The 20,390-nt window shown below is 43.4% G+C and overlaps 1 long non-coding RNA gene across 1 annotated transcript; it reads right to left on the bottom strand.

Annotated features, from left to right (window-relative positions):
- Positions 1 to 6,357: 6,357 nt before the first annotated feature.
- Positions 6,358 to 9,148, bottom strand: LOC122530034. Its single transcript, XR_006306900.1, has 2 exons — positions 9,007 to 9,148; positions 6,358 to 8,920 (listed from the first exon to the last, which is right to left on the bottom strand). It is a non-coding gene; the product is annotated as an uncharacterized LOC122530034 (long non-coding RNA).
- Positions 9,149 to 20,390: the final 11,242 nt, after the last annotated feature.

Here is a 20,390-nt window from a genome sequence, read left to right as displayed (position 1 = left end):
TTTTTTTACGCAAGTCAGCGACAAAACGTCAAACGAAAGACGACATCCGCTTCTAACTAGGCAATTCCTTCGATCGCCATCCATCTCCCGAACATCTATCAAAACAAGTGTGAAGAACGATCCGTTTAATCACTTCGGCCGGCGTGTCAGTCTCGTTTAAGCCGGCGTTGCAAACACGTCGCGAGCGATGTCACCTAATTGTCCTATTATCGTGCCGGCGGCTCGAGGATCGGAATCACCGGGTCTTCGTGTCAGGACGAGATCTATTGGCGAGATGGAGTCGCGTACACGCGATCAAGACGTGTTATTAAGTAGGCGCACGCGGTTCGCCAATAAATCTCCGGCTGGCGGAGCGACGCCAGCAGCGTAGGCTTCGCCGTAGCCTGGGCTCTCGTCTTATTGCATATCTGGCGAACCGATGAAGTGGCGAAACCTAATTTCGTCCCCGACTACGATCGCCTCCAAAGCGAATATAGACGTCTTCGGGATGGAATTATCGGATGATGTAAGCATCTCGGGCTCTCGGGGTGTAATTACCAAACGGGGGAAAATTGGGAAATTGCCGGACATCCACGGAGGAACTCTTGGATAGAGCTGGAAGAAAATGTTCGTCCCCTTGCTGCTTGCAAATTGTTTCTAGACAAATATATTGCCTACATATTGGCAAAAATGTTGCTGTAATCTACTTTCGAATAGGTTCAGCCTTCCAAGAAAAAAGAAGCTATTAGATATTGTTATCGGTGATAAAATGGTACATTTTCGCGGATATTTAGAACTCAGTCTTTGTCGGTCTCTAATTCTTCATTGCTAAAATATTATCTACTTTCGAATGGGTTCAGTCTTTCAAAAAAAAGAAAAAAAAGAAACATTATTCGACATTTGTTATCGGTACGTTTTTTAGTGGCGACAAAATGGTACGTTCGCGGATATTTAGAACTCAATCTTTGTCTAATTTGTCCAACTTTCCATTGTTAAAATATTATCTAGTTTCGAATGAAAAACACATTCTATAAAAAACATTATTCGATATTGTTATGGGTGCGTTTGTTGGTGGCGACAAAATGGTACGTTCGCGGATATTTAGAACTCAGTCTTTGACTAAATTGTCCAACTCTCCATTACTAAAATATTATCTAGTTTCCAATGAAAAACACATTCTATAAAAAAAATTATTCGATATTGTTATGGGTGCGTTAATGGTACGTTCGCGGATATTTAGAACTCAATCTTTGACTAACTTGTCCAACTCTCCATTACTAAAATATTAGCTAGTTTCCAATGAAAAACACATTCTATAAAAAACATTATTCGATATTGTTATGAGAGCGTTTGTTGATAGCGACAAAATGGTACGTTCGCGGATATTTAGAACTCAATCTTTGACTAACTTGTCCAACTCTCCATCTAATTTCGAGTGAAAGACAGATTCGATAAAAAAAAAAAAGTAAATAAATATTGCATGTTGTTATCGATGCGTTTATTAGTGGCGACGAAATGGTACACCTGGGGGAGGAAAAAAATTATCCACCAACGATAGGTCGGAACGAGGGTTATCGAATTCGTAGCTCTAACGTGACCGTGGGTTGATAAAGCACACCTGTTCGGGTGGAAACGTCGGAGCAGTTACCGCGTGCGTCGGAATACCGACCGGAAAGTTAACCCCGCGTGAAACGCGGCGGCTCCTGAATATTTCAACTTCCCGTCGATCGCTCGAATCCAGCGCGATGTTGCCACATGCTCGTTAAACGATCGTACATACTAGGTGGTAAAAATATCTGGACATTTTTCAACGTGCGAAATTTGGTGAAACGATACGAAAGAAAATGGATCCAAATACATAGCAGCGTACATCGAGTTTTTTATTGTTAAGAAAAGGAATGCGGAATATTAATCTACACAATTGAATGAAGGTACAATCACAGCCTAACACGTATGTAGTTAGTAAGCCGTCAGAGTTGATAAAACGCGCACAGCTGATAAGATTAGTGTAAAGCCCCTATTAGAATATCCTCAATTGCACTTCAGATAATAACGAGTGAAGTGGCAAAAGCTGTTAATAGTTCCCAACCCACGATAAAAAAAAAAAAAACACATACACACAGGCCCATTACTACTCCATAAAATTGAGACTTTGTGGTAAAATGCAAATATTCAAGAAGAGCATTTGTCCGCTACACTCGATAGCACTTTAAATTCGAAAATACGGTAACATAGTTATTATATATAACGCTACGCTAAGACTACTAACTACGTTATCAACATTCATTAAAATACGTACACATGTATAAAACATCACACACGTTTATGTTAATCCGATTCCAGATAAAAGTGAAGTTTGATCATCTCGTACAGGATAGTCAAAGATAAATGTTATTTTCTTATAATTTTTGCACAAGTAGGGGGGAAAGATTTCATTCGCAAAACTCAAGGAAATTGATTAACAAAACAGTGACACAAATAACAACTGCCAAATGATGGATGTGGTATGAATTACCATTTTGTACAATTAGTTGTAATCCTAGCTACAAGAATCGTCAGAAAATCAATTATTTCATAGGATTGTGGCAGTATATTTATCCAAGAGTACCCTGTACAAGAAAACACGCCCGAAACATCAACATTTCCCAAAAGCGTCGTGTATGTTACCCAGAATTAATCAATTCGTTGGGTATGCGCGAGAGCAAGAAGAAAGGAGAAGCCAGCGGGCGCGATGACAAAATAATGATCATCGAGAAGCGTCTCAAGAGCGTATACACGTGTGTGTGTGTGTGTATGTATGTGTATATGTGTGCATTATTTCGAGAGAGAGTGAGAGAGAGAAAGAGAGAACCACGCGACGCGACACCGGTTCGACGAGCAGCATCACGTGGCCAACGACACGCAGAAGCAGAAAAGCCGCGAGAGTAACGTCTGGTTGCGCACGTGTACATGTGTATGTACAGAGTGTGTTTAAAAGAAAGTAAACGATAGTCACAGAGAACGCTCCGTATCACGTGCAAACGTATCAACTAATATGACCGACAGAATCGACTGCATTTAACTTACTTTATGTCACATCATCCATCTATGCTGACAGCTGAATATCTCACCAATCCCTACGATGTGAGATTTTTCTCCTCTCAAGTGTGATATAATTTAAATCATTAATTGCAATTGTAAATTACAAAGAATGCCAATTTAAAAGAATTGCAGTGAAATTCGACGTTATTCTAAATTACTGTATTACTTTTAAATGCGCGTGTCGCGTTTACTTTCTCGAACACCGTGTATGCACATGCATGCGAGAGGGGCAAACGAAAGCGTAGAGAAAAGGGCACAACGTCGGCAAGAGGCAGAGGAAAAAAGAAAAGGCGAAGTTTGAAAGAGCGCCTGCTCCAACTGGCCGCGTGTATTCTCCTCTCTCTCGGCCTCGTGCGACGCGCGCTCTTTCCCTCTCGCTCGCGCCAACGTGGTTCCGCAACGTCGTTCGCCTCTCTCTCTTCGTGACGCACAGATCGATTCTTTCTTTCTCTCTCGCTCTCTCTTTCCTCATCCACTCAGCTACACCCTTTCCTTTCCCTTTCTTCCACGACCGTGCACGATACCACGCACACATTCACAAGCCACAGTAGTGCCACGTTAACTGGCCGGTATGTTGCTTTATTAACTGACCGCCAGTTCCTTGAACTCTCGTGCACGATTGGAGTAATATGTGAAATTTTACTCGGTTTCCTTCTTTCCTTTTATATATATATATATATATATATATATATATACAAAGTATATATTGATAATGACATAAGCTTGACTGAAAACTTTATGCAAGTCGACCGAGTATACTATTTGTAAATAAGAGGCCTATAACCGGTAAATTTACAATCTGTTAATACACCTATGTAGATAAGAGTAGTTTGATAATAAAACTAAAGTTCCACGAGCAAGTTCCCGAAATTGTATAGAAGCTAGTTGACTATCCTTATGTGAAATTGATACTCTTCATGGTCAAATTGTAACCTGCAATTACGCGACTTACTCGTGCAGTTGCACGATAACAAGAAAATCGGCAATAAACGAAATTGACGTTTAAAATCTATAACCTACAATGTGTTACTTATCAACGCTCTCGTACAATGGCGGCAAATTTACCGTGAAATGATAAACAAAAGAGGAGCTGGTAACTTATTAATTTACCAAGATTATCGATTGCGCGATACAAATAAACTGCAGACTACAAAATAAGCAAATGTGTACGTATATGTCGCTACATTGCTCCCTCGATAAGTGGCCAGATAGGCCCCCGACTCGGCCAGTTAACGTGGCAGCGCTGTAGACGAATGCACGCACACAGCGGCGTACGGGCTCGTCGATAATTCCCATGTGCACAAACTCACCCGTTCATCCTGATGGTAGATGGCCACGTTGACGGTTCTCTCTCTCCCCGGGGCTGATGTTAGGTTAAGTGAACTCCCGCGTTCCCGTGTACGCACACGGTTCACCGAGTGTATATCCGGCTGGCGATCTCAGCGACGACACGAGGACGTAGCGAAAACAACAGGTTGCATGTGACGGCGGTACAAATATGGCGGCGGAAAAGAATCACCGTTCCACCCGGCGCGACGTAAACCCGCGGCCACCGTGAAACGCGTACACGGAGCCAGAGATAACCGCGACGAGCGGATCGAGCGTCCCTTCCTGGCGGCGATTCGCGTAACACACGTTGCGTGTCTCCGTCGCGTGTCCGATAACCTTTTTCTTTCGCCCGAACGTCTGCGTGTCCGCAGTGTCTCTGTCCTCTGTCTCTCCCCTCTCTCTCTCTCTCTCCCTCTCTGTCGCCGTACGGTAGGTTCGAGGTGATAAACACCTGTCCCTCGAGTGCCACTGTTTACTATCCCGTGTCCCTGCCGAATGATTCGGAGAATCGTGGAAACGCCGCGCCCGAAAGCTAGCTGTACTCGCCGCCGTCACCGCCTCGATCGACGTGAACGTTCGAAACGATGCGGACCACGGGCTCTCATGCGGACACACACGCGGTCCCCGTATTCGCACACGTATACGCCGGAAGGGAGAAACTCGCCGCGGCGCGGAATCGCCGGTCCAAGGGGAACGAGAAAGGGGGGATTTCGGAGAAGAACACGAATCGTACACACGGCTCACACACGCCGAATCGCCGTCACCAGCGACAGGAGACACGCGCTGCCACTTTTGGGCCGTGGCATTTCGCGAGACAGATCGCACTCTCTCTCTGCTGCGGCTCAATCGCACACGCTGCTGACACCTCGCGGCACTTCCCGGCGCTCCTCGAAGTTTCAATGCGACGCGGCGGTTAAGTTAATTGTACCAACGAACGGTTACGAACCACTTCGACCTTTTTTTTTTTTCTTGTTCACACTCGACGAAAGTTTATTGCTCATTTGAGCATATCTTTAATATCACTGATCAACGACAGACAGATACGCGACATTACGTAAGACTTTCTCACGTACCGAAATTCCCGACCTCAACAGAAATCAGCGTGTCTTTGACGCCCTCTGTGATTCGCTTCGACGAACGATAAAGTCGGTTACGTCATCCTCACTCCGATACGTTAACTGACGGTTAACTCCAACGGATTTCGAACAGCAGAATCTGTAACAGAAAAAAAAAATTCGTCCGATATAATGGAGATTGTCTTGAGAAATGAAAAAGGAAACATTATTTTGTTAACACTACGAAGTTGAGTAAGTTAAATTCATCGAATTCAAGCTTCGTCGAATCATCAAGGCTTGGTATGGACGATTCGAAATTTGGACGTGCCAAAGTTCAAAAAAATTAAATCACGGACAATTTGTTAAATTAATTTGTTAAATATCTTACTTAACAGACGGTGAAAGCTCTTTCTATCTTCTGTTTTCAGTTAAATAATGTCACTCCGTGCGAAACGCGTCCGCGCCAACTTTAGCCCGAGCAAAGACTGCAGCGCCAGCGGCGAAACGCGTAATACACTTCCTGCGATTCTCGAACGTGTTCGATATTTCTCGCAATCGATCTACGTATTGTAACGTACGTATCGTAACGTATTGTAACGTACAGGCGTCGGTTTTAAGCGGGAAGCACGGCAAAAAGCTTATAAAAGTGTTTTAACCTCTTCGAAAGTTCGAAAATGTAAGTCAATTTTCATAAATTACGCTTCAATTGTTTCATTCTTTGTGTATTGCTTAAATTATTTAATTAGCTCTATTGAAATAAAATCTTAAAGTTTTAATATTGATATACAACGTTCCACCTGGTTCTTTGCAATTACTACAGTCTCAACTTTTATACTTTTCACTTTTATTCAACAATCAATTATGTATTTTTAACAACAAATTACAACGTTTTAGGTATTTTACACCTCTTCCTTTCCTGTTTCCTGGAGACGACTGTGCGATGCTTCGAGGTTAAGCATGTAAGAATCCTTACATATTGTATTCCAATCAACTTTATTCCTTGTATTTTGCTTTAATTGTTATTAATTAAGAATGGAATGTGATTGAAAGTTCAAACTTTCTACTCCTGAATCGAATATTATCGTTAAAACGTTATGTTTAATAGCAGGCAGTTATTTCGTTATTTCAAACTTTCCAAATAATTAACACCGTCTTTAAGAACAAATTATATTTTATACTTCGTTGCAGATTTTTCCTGACCTTCATTTCTTCTATGGAGTTCATCTAACCGTGAGTCGCATGTATTTTTGTTCCTCTGGTCATTCAAACATGTCGTAGGATGAAAGGTCCAAATCGACACGGATGACTGGTTGTATTACGTAGAAACTTTTGACGAGCATAGTGATCATGGGTATTTACCCGTGAGTAGTAACATTTTCCTTCCTGTGTTTTATTTATTAGCTCAGGATGGGTTCTCTTGCACGTCACGTTCTCTTAATATTGTAAATATTGTAATATTCTAATTATTTTCCTTTTACATTCAATACAATTTTCATTTGAAACATGAAATTCACTTCATCTCTCTGAAGATGTATTAAATTTCACGTGCAAGAGAACGTTTCGCGACAGGCAGATTTCAGAGTCAAAGCAACGAATGAATTTTAAATGTTACTTTTGCATTTTCAAAGATCTGCTTTGATAAGGGAGTCGCCTGAGAATATTTCTATTAATATTTTACTACTTAGAATCACAAACTCACAGATTGTTGAATATTATATTATTTGAACTGAATATTTATTGCCAATTTCTTTTTCATTCGAGTGTAACATTTCATAGTAATGTATTGAATTATTAAAGTAAATTATAAAGTACAGTCATTGAAAGTTGGAACAAAGGAATATTAGCCCGTTAGATATCATAATTAATCAGTTTTTTAGCTCAGGATTTTCAGATTTAATCCTTTCCATGTTCATTACCAGGATCTCACTCACGTGCCCACGTGCTACTTGAGTGGGAGAAAGGCAATGGGCATGATGACCATAGTTTATAAACTTAATAATTTCTCAGCGACTGACGATGCGTTGGTGTATCGTGCACGACGTATTTTCTACATTGTGTGTGTGTGTGATTAGGCTGTAGAATTGCGTCGTTATTCCGGGCAACACAATTTTGAATAATTAATAAATCTCACAAGCACTATCGGTATGATATAAGTAATTTAAATGTAGCAACACAATTTTGAATAATTAATAAATCTCACAAGCACTATCGGTATGATATAAGATATTAAATATAGCAAATTAATGAAATTGAAATATACTGAATTAAAATTAAATTTCTGTCACATTTTACGCAATGGTCATTAGCCTTCGTCAGTCGATTTCAGGGAAATGGTACGTAAATTAGAGTGTGAATGTTGCGTGCCAAACTCGGGTGTCGGAGACGTCCCGGGACGTTCTCTCTAGATTAGGTTGCGCCCGGGTGTATGTGTGAGAACCGTGGAGCGAGTGTGTTGGCGTGTCTGTCTTTTGTCATTTTTTTTAAATATAGCGGGCGGCTGGATAGGCAGGTAGCAAACTTTCTGGTGTGTCTGTTTTAATTATAAGTAGGTAGGACCGGACAGGTTAGCACAGTCTCTCTCTTGCGAGTTGTTCTTTGTTTTGCAATTTAAAAAAACTCGAGCCTAGATTTAAGTTTCAGCGGGCATTGCGCTCGAAGAAAGAAGAGGCTACATGCCGAAGAGGCCCGGCAAACTGCCACTCAAGAGGGCAACTACTAATGGCTCCTCATCCTCTGAATCATTCAGTTGATCCATAGTATGGGAAGTCATTCTTGTTACTACTTTATCACTATGCTCGTTTATTTGTAGTATATAGTAGTATTTCTTTTCTCTACCATGGTTTTCTTCATGTCAAAAACTAACGCATCTCTTAATACATAATTTTGACTAATTGGAGATTGAATTTTGTGACGTTAAAGCTTAGCTATCTATTACCTTACTGTGTATATATCACGTACAATCAATATCCTCGCCGCGTGAAATGCCTAGGCAAATGCGTTCGACCTTCTGCCATCTTCTAACATCCCTATAAGGTTGTTTATTCGTTCTCTGTCCTCGACATTCAATTCTGGAATTTGTCTTCGACTACAGCCTTTCTCCATCGTTCCTAGCCTATTTAACACGCGAACAGAGGTTAATGAACATTCAACTTATATTAACATAACTAACGCATACTTGTTTCCTGTTACTCGCATCGTAAACTATCCGCGCCAATTCTCATCTTCATACTTTCCTGATCATGTGAGGCCGAATGTTTCGAAGTTCGCGCAGTTACTAGAGTTGCTAGAGTAGCCTAACTAGAAGACGGTTCGCAAAACATTGGTTTCTGTATCGTTTATATATATATTCTCTCACGTTTACGTGTATAGTTTTAGTTTTACTAGGAATACATGACGATCTATTTCACTTCTAATTCCTCCGTGCATGTTTCTGTACACTTTGTTCAGGTACACTTTGTTTCCAATGGAAATAGAAGCTAAAAGAAAAAAAAAGATAAAGTTAAATTGACCACACTTAAAGGCTTAATGTGAAAACGTTAATTTCAAGGAAAAGAATTTTTACTAGCAACGAATAAAATTCATTTTCCAGTAAAACCAGGCACAAGACACTGTTTTGAAAGTCTAATTGTAAATAACATAATCCTGGCGTTAGACCATCATTGAAGTTGTCAAGTCAGTTGTCAAATTAATGTAGTAAAATCCACACCAATGTGTGCAAACGCACGTTTCTCTGAAAGCTCACAGTTCCAAAGAGTCTTTGTACATTATATGATCTCCTGATGTCTTGCAGACTGTGTTTGGTATCAAATGGCCGCCAATGCAACACTCGGTCACAAACCTGTAACGAGGAAATTTTACAGGATTGATTTCTTTCATTGTCAAAGATACAGAATCGTTGCACAAAACAGAGCATCATCTTGAGTAACAGAGATCATTCTCATCTTTTAATCCAAAATTTATCAAGTTATCATTCGACGCATAGTTATTTTAACCACCAACCTTAACCTCACTGTCGCATTGACATTTAATGGCGCGCGCTTTAAAAATTCTTTAGAGGGAAGCCAGGCACCCACGAGCATTTTGTTTCCATCTGTGTAACATCCAGGATTACAGAAAACGTTCTCGAGGAATTGACCGTGGCCGTTGCTCCTTCTTCTTTTGCGTTCCTATTCCCTCGACCGTTTCTGTTTCTTTCAAAGCCACTGAAGCGGCAAATCCTTCCATCCTCCGGCAACTTAAGGGCTGATCCTCAAGTCGATACGGATCCACGCATGTGATGCATTCCTGTTCCTCCTGGAATCGTCTTCAGAGACAAACTCGACTTCCCTTCTAGAATAACGAAGCCTATTTTATCGAACACATTCAACATACATACATCTTCTATCTATTAGAATTTTTTCGTATTCTGCTACTTTAATGTACAGTATATATTGTAAAAATATTTCTCAATATTGGGACCGTATTGGGTAGCGTTAAACTTTTCAATGGGACATGAATTTCAACAACAGTGTTGTTACGACAAATAAATTGCAAAATCGACTGGTTGTTAGTAAGTTCAAGAATCGTTAAAGATCCGTTCCAGCTTTGACTAAAATTCCACGATGTTTAAATACATTGTGTTAAAAAAAATCACTGTCACATCTCGCGACTACCATTTATGCAAAATTTAAAGGCGCAAGAGTGCATGGAATGTTATTAACTTATAATTTAAAAACGACAAGGAAAAATCTACGAAATAAAGACAACGACCATTGACGACAATTTCTAAAGAAGGGAACACACACGATAGGAATAAGATTTCACAAGGGATGAGCGCACTTTGTGCACTGCCATACTACCCTGGTCAATGGTGTTTCGTATTACACGTGCCTGTAAGCTTGAAACACCCTGGACAACATCGAAAGCGCATCTTCCGTCAAGCTGTTTCGGGGAAATGCTCCGCGGTATAGAGCATCTCGTTCATAATTTGATGCCATGCTCATGTAAAATTAGCATATTAATAAGAAAGACGGCGACAGCGGTCAGGATAGCAGGATGAAATCGCAGGAGGATCATCGTTCGTGGCTCCTCCTTCCACTTCCGAGGATCCTTTCGTGGCTCTTCACGTCGTCTGTGTTCCTGGTGAAAGAGTCTCCGCATTTAGAACTCAATGAAGCGGATCTAATTGCGGTTATTACGATGATACTTGCAACGTTTCGTTCGTGAAGACTTCGAAGTTTCGTTATAGTCTAGTCTCTTCTCCATACTTGTAATTAGGCAGCTTGAGTCCCCTCTCTTGTATAGTATCACGTTTCGCGATTTAACTGAATAGAATATTATCCAATATTAATCTCCAATTTGTCTGGTTAATAATTTGTACTGTTTGTGAAAAACAAACGAAAAACGCTCACATTTTGTTACTGTAAACTGTAAGGATCATTTGACCAGGCCATCATTTGACGGACTTACTGTCTTGCAATCAGTTGACAACAAGAATTTTCCTAGGTGAAACTAGGAAAAATATATTTCACAATGAGAATACAAACTTTCGTCAGAAAGCAAGTGAGATTTGTTGTTGCTAATTTTGATTGTAACGCGGCGAGGAACGAGTGAACAGGTTAGGCGTGTTTTAAAGAAAGTCAAATACCAACCTGTTTCCGGGGCGAAACTCCGGTGCCATCATAGTCTCCTGTTAACAGGGATATCACTTTTCATTTTTTTCATATCTCATCGCTGAGTTTCGGTGGTTTGGGGTCAAGGAGCCAATGTAGCTCCTCTCTTTCCTTCCTTCCATAAAGGAAACTGGAACCTCCCGCTTGAAATTCCTCCCATAAACATCCACGAGTCACTCAGGCACGATACTCGGCCTAAAAAAAAAAAATCTTCTGCCGCGCGACAGTCAACTGTTTCTGTAATTAACATTATCAACCATTATCCGTCTTTATAATAAAGAAACAAATCGCGTAAATTTTAAGAAAGACATAGATGAAGGTTCGTCGAGAGGAGACAAAGTCTCGTGGAACGTATTCTTTGAAACGAGGGGAAATAAGTGAGGTTAGACGTCAGGTTAACCACTCGATTATGTACGTATTATGTATATTTACGTGTTCCGCTCGGACAAGAAACGAGAATGTCCCCTCCGCGTATTCCTGCGATCCTGCTACCAACCGTATCGTGATTTGCTCTTGATGCTGCCTTTTCTCCCTTTCTTTTCCCCGTTCACGTGACCACGACGCGAAAACACCCAATCACGAGATTCGAAACAATAGCTACGAAACATGTACCCCTGATTCTGGATGTATCGAGAACGATTCGACTTTCTCCTCAATTCTGGTATCTCGAAACCCTCGAACGGGCGAACGGAGGATGTAACGACTCGCTTAACTCAATTTAACGTCGCGATACTGTTTATAAGGTCGTGATGCGACGTTTATATCTCCAGTGACACGTTGATTATTTAATTAACAGGGGAATATTTGGGGCATTTATTTTGGTCACGTGAAAATCGGATCCGAGTGACGTGATTCCTATGGACCTGTAAGTTACGTTCTGCGTATAACATAGATATACAAGTTGTAAGCGGTTGTTACAACTTGCACAACAGGGAAAAAGAAAATTCCGTAACGAAATCAGCCGTGAGGAGGTAGGCCGTGAGAATTGGCCAGTGACACGAGGACAGAACAGAGAAGCGTGTTTGGTGCCATATTACATGCGCAGTGTAAACAACTCCGTTACATCGAGGTAACAGGGAAATAAAGCAGGCGAGGAGGTGTCCTGGCGGGAAACTGGCGAATCAGAGGCACATATTGCCGCGAAGCAGAACAAGAGTAGGCTGTTGAACGTACTACATATGTACTCCGAGCCAACACATTCAAAACTTTTTCTCGCTCCGTGCGATCGACGCTTCAATAATATCAAACTAACGACAAGTACCTCGGATTATTATTCGTCGGATACAAGTTATTGCAACTTAAGAAGGAAAAGTTTTAGAAATTAGACTCAAGTCTCGACTGTAATTTGTCGTAATGTTTGTATCGACACACGAGAAACATAGAGGACAGATAGGAAAGAGATAGCTAGACTTGTGCATGTGTTTCGCGTAACTTGAAGGGAAGGATGAAGAATGTTGTTGCGTGGCGGCGATATTTAATGTAGATAGGCGAATTCATATCTTTCATATATCGTAAGATAGGAAAGCAGGATGCCCAAGAGCTTCAGGTTATGGCGTAGTCGTCATATTTTCATGGAGTTCGGTATTTCACCATGGTAACACCCCAACGGCCATTGCCAGTCGCCAATTACGAGTATGTGCCGGTCGGATACTGTTACCGTACGATTATTGGGCGTATCTAAGGGGAAATTTCACAGGAGTGAATCTCTCACTAATTGTCTCGATAATAATTCACTAGAGCACAAACGATTTTTAAGCACAAACTTTTAAAGAGAGATGAATCAATCTTTTGCATATATTTGCCACGTGAACTTTTTAATTGAGAAGCTCGCTCAGACTCGTGGCATTTCACACGGCGCTGATACATTTCTAACAATTCTTGCGTACCGTACGAGCCTGCTTGGAATCCTTCGAAACACATATGATTCTGACAATCTTATACTTCACCTAGCGACGTCTGATGAGATCCTGTTCAAAATGCGTAGATGTATCTCGTTGAAGAAAAAGCGCGAGAGAATGAGTACACGTATACGACAGAGTAATATTTCAGTACACCGCGAGTGAAACAGCTAGAGTAGAGTGAAGAACGAGAACGAGAGAGGCCTGAATCTGTCGTCTGGCATTTTCTACCAAATCGACTCGAATTAACGAAGAGTGCAACGAAAACGTACCTTCTGTTGGATTTCTCTACTTCGGGTAAACCATTGGTGGATTCCGACAGAAACCTTCTTCGTTTGGAAGACAAGAAATTCCAAGGTGACCAATTAACGTGTCCTCATCATCATCAAGTAGTACACTATGGAGCATTTATTCGTCGTGGGAGAAAAGAAAGAAGGAGAAGGACTGGGCAGCAAACGCAGATACACGAAATATTCGAAGAGCATCTGGTGGGGATAGCTTCTTCGGCCCTTGGCGGCCCTTCAGTGGGACCAGGAGGTGTAGCGACTCGAGTGGAGAGCTTCCAAGGCCAAACGAGCTCCATCCACGTGCTGCGATCCTGCTGAAAATGCGTGGGCGCGGTCTCCCCGAGGGCTGGCCGAGGCCAACGAAGGTCGCACCCTTTTTCGACTGGCGTGTGCCTGGCCCTTTCGTCCAACCTCGTGCGACCATCTGTCCCCTACCCAGCCCCGCGACCGTTGTCCTCCACCTTTCTTCTCCAGCGATCCTGAAGGAACAAACCCGGCCGTACGAGAGCGAGGCGCAAGCGCGCGCCACTAACCCACGTGGTCTACTTGCCTTCCCATTATACATACCACGTACATTCGAGGAGATATTTGGCGTCTCTCATCCCCGCAGTGGAAGAACTCTTCAAGGCCAAACGATCGATCGATTGTAATTTGCAATTTTTCCTGGAAAATTAATTGACTGATGTTTCCCTGTCGGACGAACGAGCGATCTGTCTGCAAAGGAAACAACAGTGAAATAAATGACAAAATGATTGAGAGAGAGAGAGAGAGAGATACGTTTTACGCGAAAGCCTCGGAGCTAAAACATACCCAGTTACTTTCACTCATTCCGCCATCCGGGGGTTCGGTCAACTCCACCCCCTCCGACCTGGTTTCTACACGCGCGCACACACATACCCGCCGAATATATCGACGTGCACACCGCTCACGCATGCTCCTACCCCTGTCTACCCCCGTCCTACTTACAGTTACAGGGATCGCCTGAAAAGGCGAAACACTGTTGCGCAATGCGGCATGCGCGATTCATTAGAAGGGTTCTCCACCTCTTTGGGGGCTCCGAAGCCCGTGTTTACGCATGCCAGAGCGTCGGTCTGCCGGCCTACCAGACCCGCCTGAAGGGTCGATTACGATGCCTCCTCGAAGCTAATCGCCAGCTTTCGTAGATTCTACACACGTGTATAGATGCTAATTATTTCTCACAGACACTCTCTCGATGCTAGTTTCATTTTTTCTTTTCTTTTCGAGATCCCTTTGGTAGAAGAGAATTTTCCTTTCCTAAAGCTGGGGACACATAGGATTTCGACCAGACAATCGCCAGCTTTCGTAGATTCTATACACGTGTAGAGACGTTAATTTTTTTTCTCACAGACACTGTCGATGCTAGTTTCCTTTTTGAGATTCCTTTGGTAGAATAGAATTCTACTTTCAGAGAAAGATCCCCTTTACTAAAGCTGGGGACAAGTACGATTTTTTGACCAGACAATCGCCAACTCTCGTAGATTCTATACACGTGTATAGACGTTAATTTTTTCTCACAGACACTGCCGATGCTAGTTTCCTCTTTGAGATTCCTTCGGTAGAATAGAATTCTCCTTTCAGGGAAAGATCCCCTTTACTAAATTATCGAAAATTTCCGCAGCGACGCCAACAAGAATGTAAAAAACAAACGCCACGTGGCGAAACCTAACGTATGAACCACCTAAATCACCTCTCAACGCCCACGCTCTCGACCACGACTCCGCCAAGCGACTAAAAATCCGCCGCGTCCAACGCCAAGGCCAAGTTCATCGAGGTTCAATCTCCCTATCTGTCCCGTCCCTCGCTCGCGTTCCTTCGCGTTCCTGTGTTCCTGTTCAAAGAGCGGGGGCGGCTCCCGCGGAGGGCAGGCCGTCAAACTCGCGGGGCGGAACCATGACATGAAGAGGCGGTGCGGAATCGCGACCTCGTGGCGACCGGCACACCGGGGTACTTACAAATTGCATCGATCGCCGGTAGCGAGAGATCGGGGATCCCGACCCCGAGGTGGCACACGGTTTCCTCGCGTGCGTCCGTTTCCTCCGAGTGGAACGGACGCGCGCGGCCTACGTTACGCTGCACGAAAGTGGAAGGCAGCTCCAAGACGGAAACGCCCAGGCGTTAGGTGTATCCGCGTGGCCGTCGCTGATGTACGCCCAGAAGACGTTGTGTAGGTGCACCTTCTTAACCCTAAACTCCGTCGTGCACTGTGTATTGATGCCTCGCAATGGATCAATAGTCCATAGTAATCTCTGTACGTGTGTATGTGTGTGTGTGTGTGTGTGTGTGTTTTAAGAAAACACACATCAATTGGTTTGGTGAAGCTTGGAGCTTCGAGTGTTGACTTTAAGCAGGGCAAGGAAATGGAATGGAATGCAGGAAAATATTTCACACAGAAAGAAAGAGAGAGAGAGAGAGAGAGAGAGAGCTGATAGAATTGGCTGGCAACTGATTGCGGACCATAACGAGCGACCAAGCCGTATGCAATAAAATTGGACAGAAATTATTGAGAAGTAATAAATTTATTATTTGTTCTACTTGAGATACTGAGAGAAAGATTGCAACAAAAATTCTGAACGTGTGCTTCAGTGCCATCGACCGCAGAAGAGGAAGCTCTTTCTCTCCGAGCTGTAACGCGAGCGGTAAATTACTGAATCGGTTAGTTCCAATTGGTAGGTTCTAATTCATGGAAGTAGCGCAGCAGTTACAAATGAGGATTCCGTGATGATTTGGAGAGCTCGTTTGAGAAGGGGTTATGTAAATGGGGAAATGGAGAGGTGTTCGCAGTTGGGCGAGGATTCAGGAAGTGAGTAGCAATTTCACAGAACGGAAACGAAGCGTGCAAGTGGGACTTTCTAACCGTTCCATTATCATTTATTATCGCGCAGAAATATTTCTCGTTTCTCTCCACCGTGGCGAGTTTGATGAACTTGTAAAAGAAATTTATAAAAAGAAAAAAAAAAAAAAACGCGTATTACTTAGAAACCGATGAAAGTGCGCCTGTGCATGTAACGTCGATCGCAATCCTTTCTGAATGTACAGTGAGTTAAACCAACCTCTCCAATTAACGTACAGTGAAACGAAGAAATTAAAATTCGACGAAAGAATTGCATAACCCTATTATACAAAGGCTTTCGTGCCGACGATGATAAAACTCAGTGAAATAAATTATTCATAATCGTGGTACGATTTGTAGCAAAGTACAGACTCGCGTAACCGATCGTGTAACCGATCGTGTAATAAACTGTAACTCTCTTAGTTTTCCACGTTTTTCCAACATGCTAGACTTGTCGTCACAAGTTGAGGAAACAATGAGAGGGCTGGATAAGTGGTCACCACGGAGAGGTGCACCATTTATCCAGCTGGTTCGAATAATCCCACCCCGGGGGATCGAGATACACAACGATACAAATTCATTAATCCTCCGAACCGCCTCCTGGCGGAGAAATGAACCGGTCTGGTGCCAGCCCCAGGGGGGGAGGTGGGGTTGTCGCACCCCAATTCGCTCGTCCAGGCCATCTCCTCGTCGTTCATCCTTCCCTGCTCGTCTTGTTTACTCTTGTATTGTCCAGAACCGCGGCCGGCCACCGTCTCTTCATTGACACCGTTTAATCCTCGGCAAACACTTTGGCTCGCGTTCGGGCAAATCACGCGAATCACATAAATCACCAGATTTATAGGTTATGTTTCCCTAACACTTTTGTGTGTCATCCAATAATCAGCTGGCCATTTCATGGTATCCTGATAGCTCAGGTCCGCCGGATGGACTGAAGCGATTTGCCGCCAGACCAAAACCTAGTCTGAATCCGCGAACGGGCCACGTGTCTCACCCGTGGGAGGAGTGTGTGCTACTGTTTCCAGCCCTGTTTCGTTGGTGAAACGAAAGATGGCGATAACATTGGGCTGGCTGTCGCCTGTTACTTTGTAATGAGGACCGTGGGACACGGTCGTATCGACGAGGAGTACGTATGAATATTAATTACACCGCAGGTGACACTGGTTAGGCAGCCATCAGGACGCAGGAGGTTTCCTGGTCTCGATAAGGAGGCTAAAAACCCTTTGAATTTAGGGTGACGTATACATGTCAGAGCCTCGTCCCGGGACGAATTGGTTTTTAGGGTTAGGTCGTGATTCTGAAATGATGACGAAGCTGTTTTACTAGAATTGTCAAGAAATTCTCCGAATATCTTGCTTGTTTTTTTTTTTTTTTTTTTTTTCTTCTTGTATTTATAAACTTTTCCCTTGTCTACCGTTTCCACACATCAATCGTCCACAGTTCCAGCGATTAATTGAACAACTACTGAAAAAAAAAAAGACTTGTCAACGTCACAACGTTGCATTGACGCAAAGACACGCGGAGAACGACACGCGGATTTAGCCTAGCGCCAATCCCATCGCTAATAATCTCACCCTAGACCAGACCTTCGATCCGTCGCGTCGGCTCCCCCGGTTGGGGAAATTCCTCGCGAGGATGTTATCCTGTGAAAAAAGCGTGGGTGGAATCCCGACGAAACGAACCCTTTCTCTCCAACGTCGGCCAAACCCAGATCCCTTGCCAGCGTTTCTCGGTTCACCCGCCGGCCATCGGTTCTCCTCTCCTCTCCGGTGTGCCAGCCACCTCGTCCGTGGTTTCCCTATCTTCTATGTCTATCGTCGTCGTTCTCCCTTGCGAATCGTCCACGAGAACGACAGTTCCCGAAGAACGGGACGAACCACCAGAGCAACATAAGCCTCTAAGGGCCGAGACTCGACGACCACCCAATCTCTCCCTCCCTCCAGGCGCACTTAAACTTCTCGCGACTTATGCTCGCCTGTTTCGAATATGTGAATATATTTTATTCAACCCTTTCCCTTGGGCATCGGATTAAATTATTCCCCGTCGTCTAGATTGTCCCATCCGGCCGTTTCGTTGCCGAGCAAACCACGCAGTGTGGAAACAACGCAGAGCCACACCACACACATATATATATATATATACACACACACACATACACAATTCGTTCGACTAATCGCCAACGAATCGTTCGTGACACGCTTTCGAAAACCAACCAACCGGCACGGTCTCTGCCGTGATCGTGACTAACACACAGGCCACGGCACCGGCACACACTCGAAGGCCATTCGTAGGAATTTCGTACGACTGCCAGCTTGCTTCTGTTAGCCTGGGATCAGGGGATCAAACCAATAGACTGCCGATAGCCCTTCCGATTATCGGAACGATCGGGACGAGAGGGAGACCCTTCCTTCTTTCCTTCCTTTCTTCCTTCCTTCCTTCCTTCCTTCCTTCATTCCTTCCTTCATTTGGCTTGGTCCAAACGTTTCCGTTTCTTACGACCGCATCTTCCACCGACCATGGAGAGAGACTCCCACGGATTTGTCAATGCTCCTACGGGTCTATTGCGTCCTGTTCCTCAGTCGAGTTATGATGCCATCGATCTGATGCGTTAATGGACAGTTTTGACAAGCGATGATTGCCGCTTGGCACGCCTGGTAGGTCGGCCAGGAGCGTTTCCAGGAAGCCGAGAGTAACGTAAGCCTAGGTATATATGCATATATATATGTGTGTGTGTGTGTGTGTGTGTGTATACATCACGCTCTTCGACCGAAACAGGTCGAGTTTTACTTTCCTTTCCACCTGACTTTTTAGCTTTCGTTGATTAATTTAATCAGTTAAAATTGAATCGGTTAGTTTTATTTTAATTTTATTTAATTTTTATGCCTATAGACTGTCTGCGCCACTCAAGCGGCCATTTAAATTTCAGTTTTTTACGGGACAGAAATTTTTTCATGGTCATAGTTCTAACTAGACTGTACTACCGATATATATATATATATATGTATGATCACATAAGTTACAAGTTGACCAATAACAGAGCGATCTTAGAAACCAAATGCAAAGTGAGGTGTATTTCTCACATCAGTAGAGATACTTTCGACGTAGATTCGATCGCCAAGTAGCAACAAGGAGAAAAAAACTCTCAAACTCGCCGAACGGATTTTTCTTAATCGTCGCCTTAATTAATCGCGTCCTAATTCCGCCTCCTAATCGTCGACGTCTGAAATTTCCTTCGAACCTTTCGGAACCGCTCGCCCATTGGCGCATCGGGCAGCGCGCGCGTCCGCTCGAAAGGTTTTTGGGGTGAACGACCAGACGAATATTAGGACACCTCTTTCTAGATTATGACGGCCCTGTCGCGATGTGTGACTCGAAGCACTTGAACGACTAACCCTTTCCTTCGGAAAGGCGGCAGCCGGCCCCCGCCACCTCATATGTGAAAAACCAGGAACGTTATTCGACGACGACGCCGCGTCGATTCCACGACGATCCGTCTCCTCCTTACCGCGATTTCTTTCACCGCTCGTAAAAGTCTTGGCCGCGTCGCCGTCTATCAGGAGCGACGCATCGGGCGACACGCACGCGGTTTTTCTCGCGGAACGATAGGAAAGTTCGATTTTCCCGGGCCACTTATGCTCCTCTGATATCACCGGAAGCCGCCGATTGATTGGAAACCCCACGAGGGTATCCACCTGATCGTCGAACAACTCGCCACGCACCTATGGCATCCTGGTGCCGAAAAAAGTCGTTTCGCTGTTTTTTTCCTCCTCTTTTTTTCTTTCCTTTCGTTCTTTTTTTTTATTTTTTTTTTTTTTCTTTTTTTTTCTTTCTTTTTTTTTCCTTCCTCGTCGATCTGTCGTTGTGTGTGTCGCGTGGAAATATAATTACCATCGGGCTGATCGTCGCCGCCCGATGAATTATGTATAATGTATGCAAACGTGTACTCGCTCGATCGAGACTGCTGACGCTTTTTTGTCAAGAGAAAAAGAGAGAAATATTATCGGACCGTTTCGTGGTTCATTCATTCGATTGTTCGGTTATTTATTTCATTTGTCTGTTACGACGCTCGTCCGTGAGAATCTGTGTCAGAGCTGAAAGAAATTATTAAACTACGTTACGTTAGTCGTAAATTCAGGCAGAGTTTATTTTGATTATTTATTTAGAGTCGTTTGTGTTTTAGAATCGTACATATTTTAGAAGTCATTTTAAAGTCATTTGCGTTGCAATTGCTCGACTCGTTTGATTTCATACATTATCAG

This window comes from Frieseomelitta varia, unplaced genomic scaffold (genome assembly GCF_011392965.1).
Source record: "Frieseomelitta varia isolate USP_RPSP 00005682 unplaced genomic scaffold, Fvar_1.2 scaffold_321, whole genome shotgun sequence".
Taxonomy (NCBI): Eukaryota; Metazoa; Arthropoda; class Insecta; order Hymenoptera; family Apidae; genus Frieseomelitta; species Frieseomelitta varia.
This window is presented reverse-complemented; position numbering and strand designations above follow the sequence as displayed.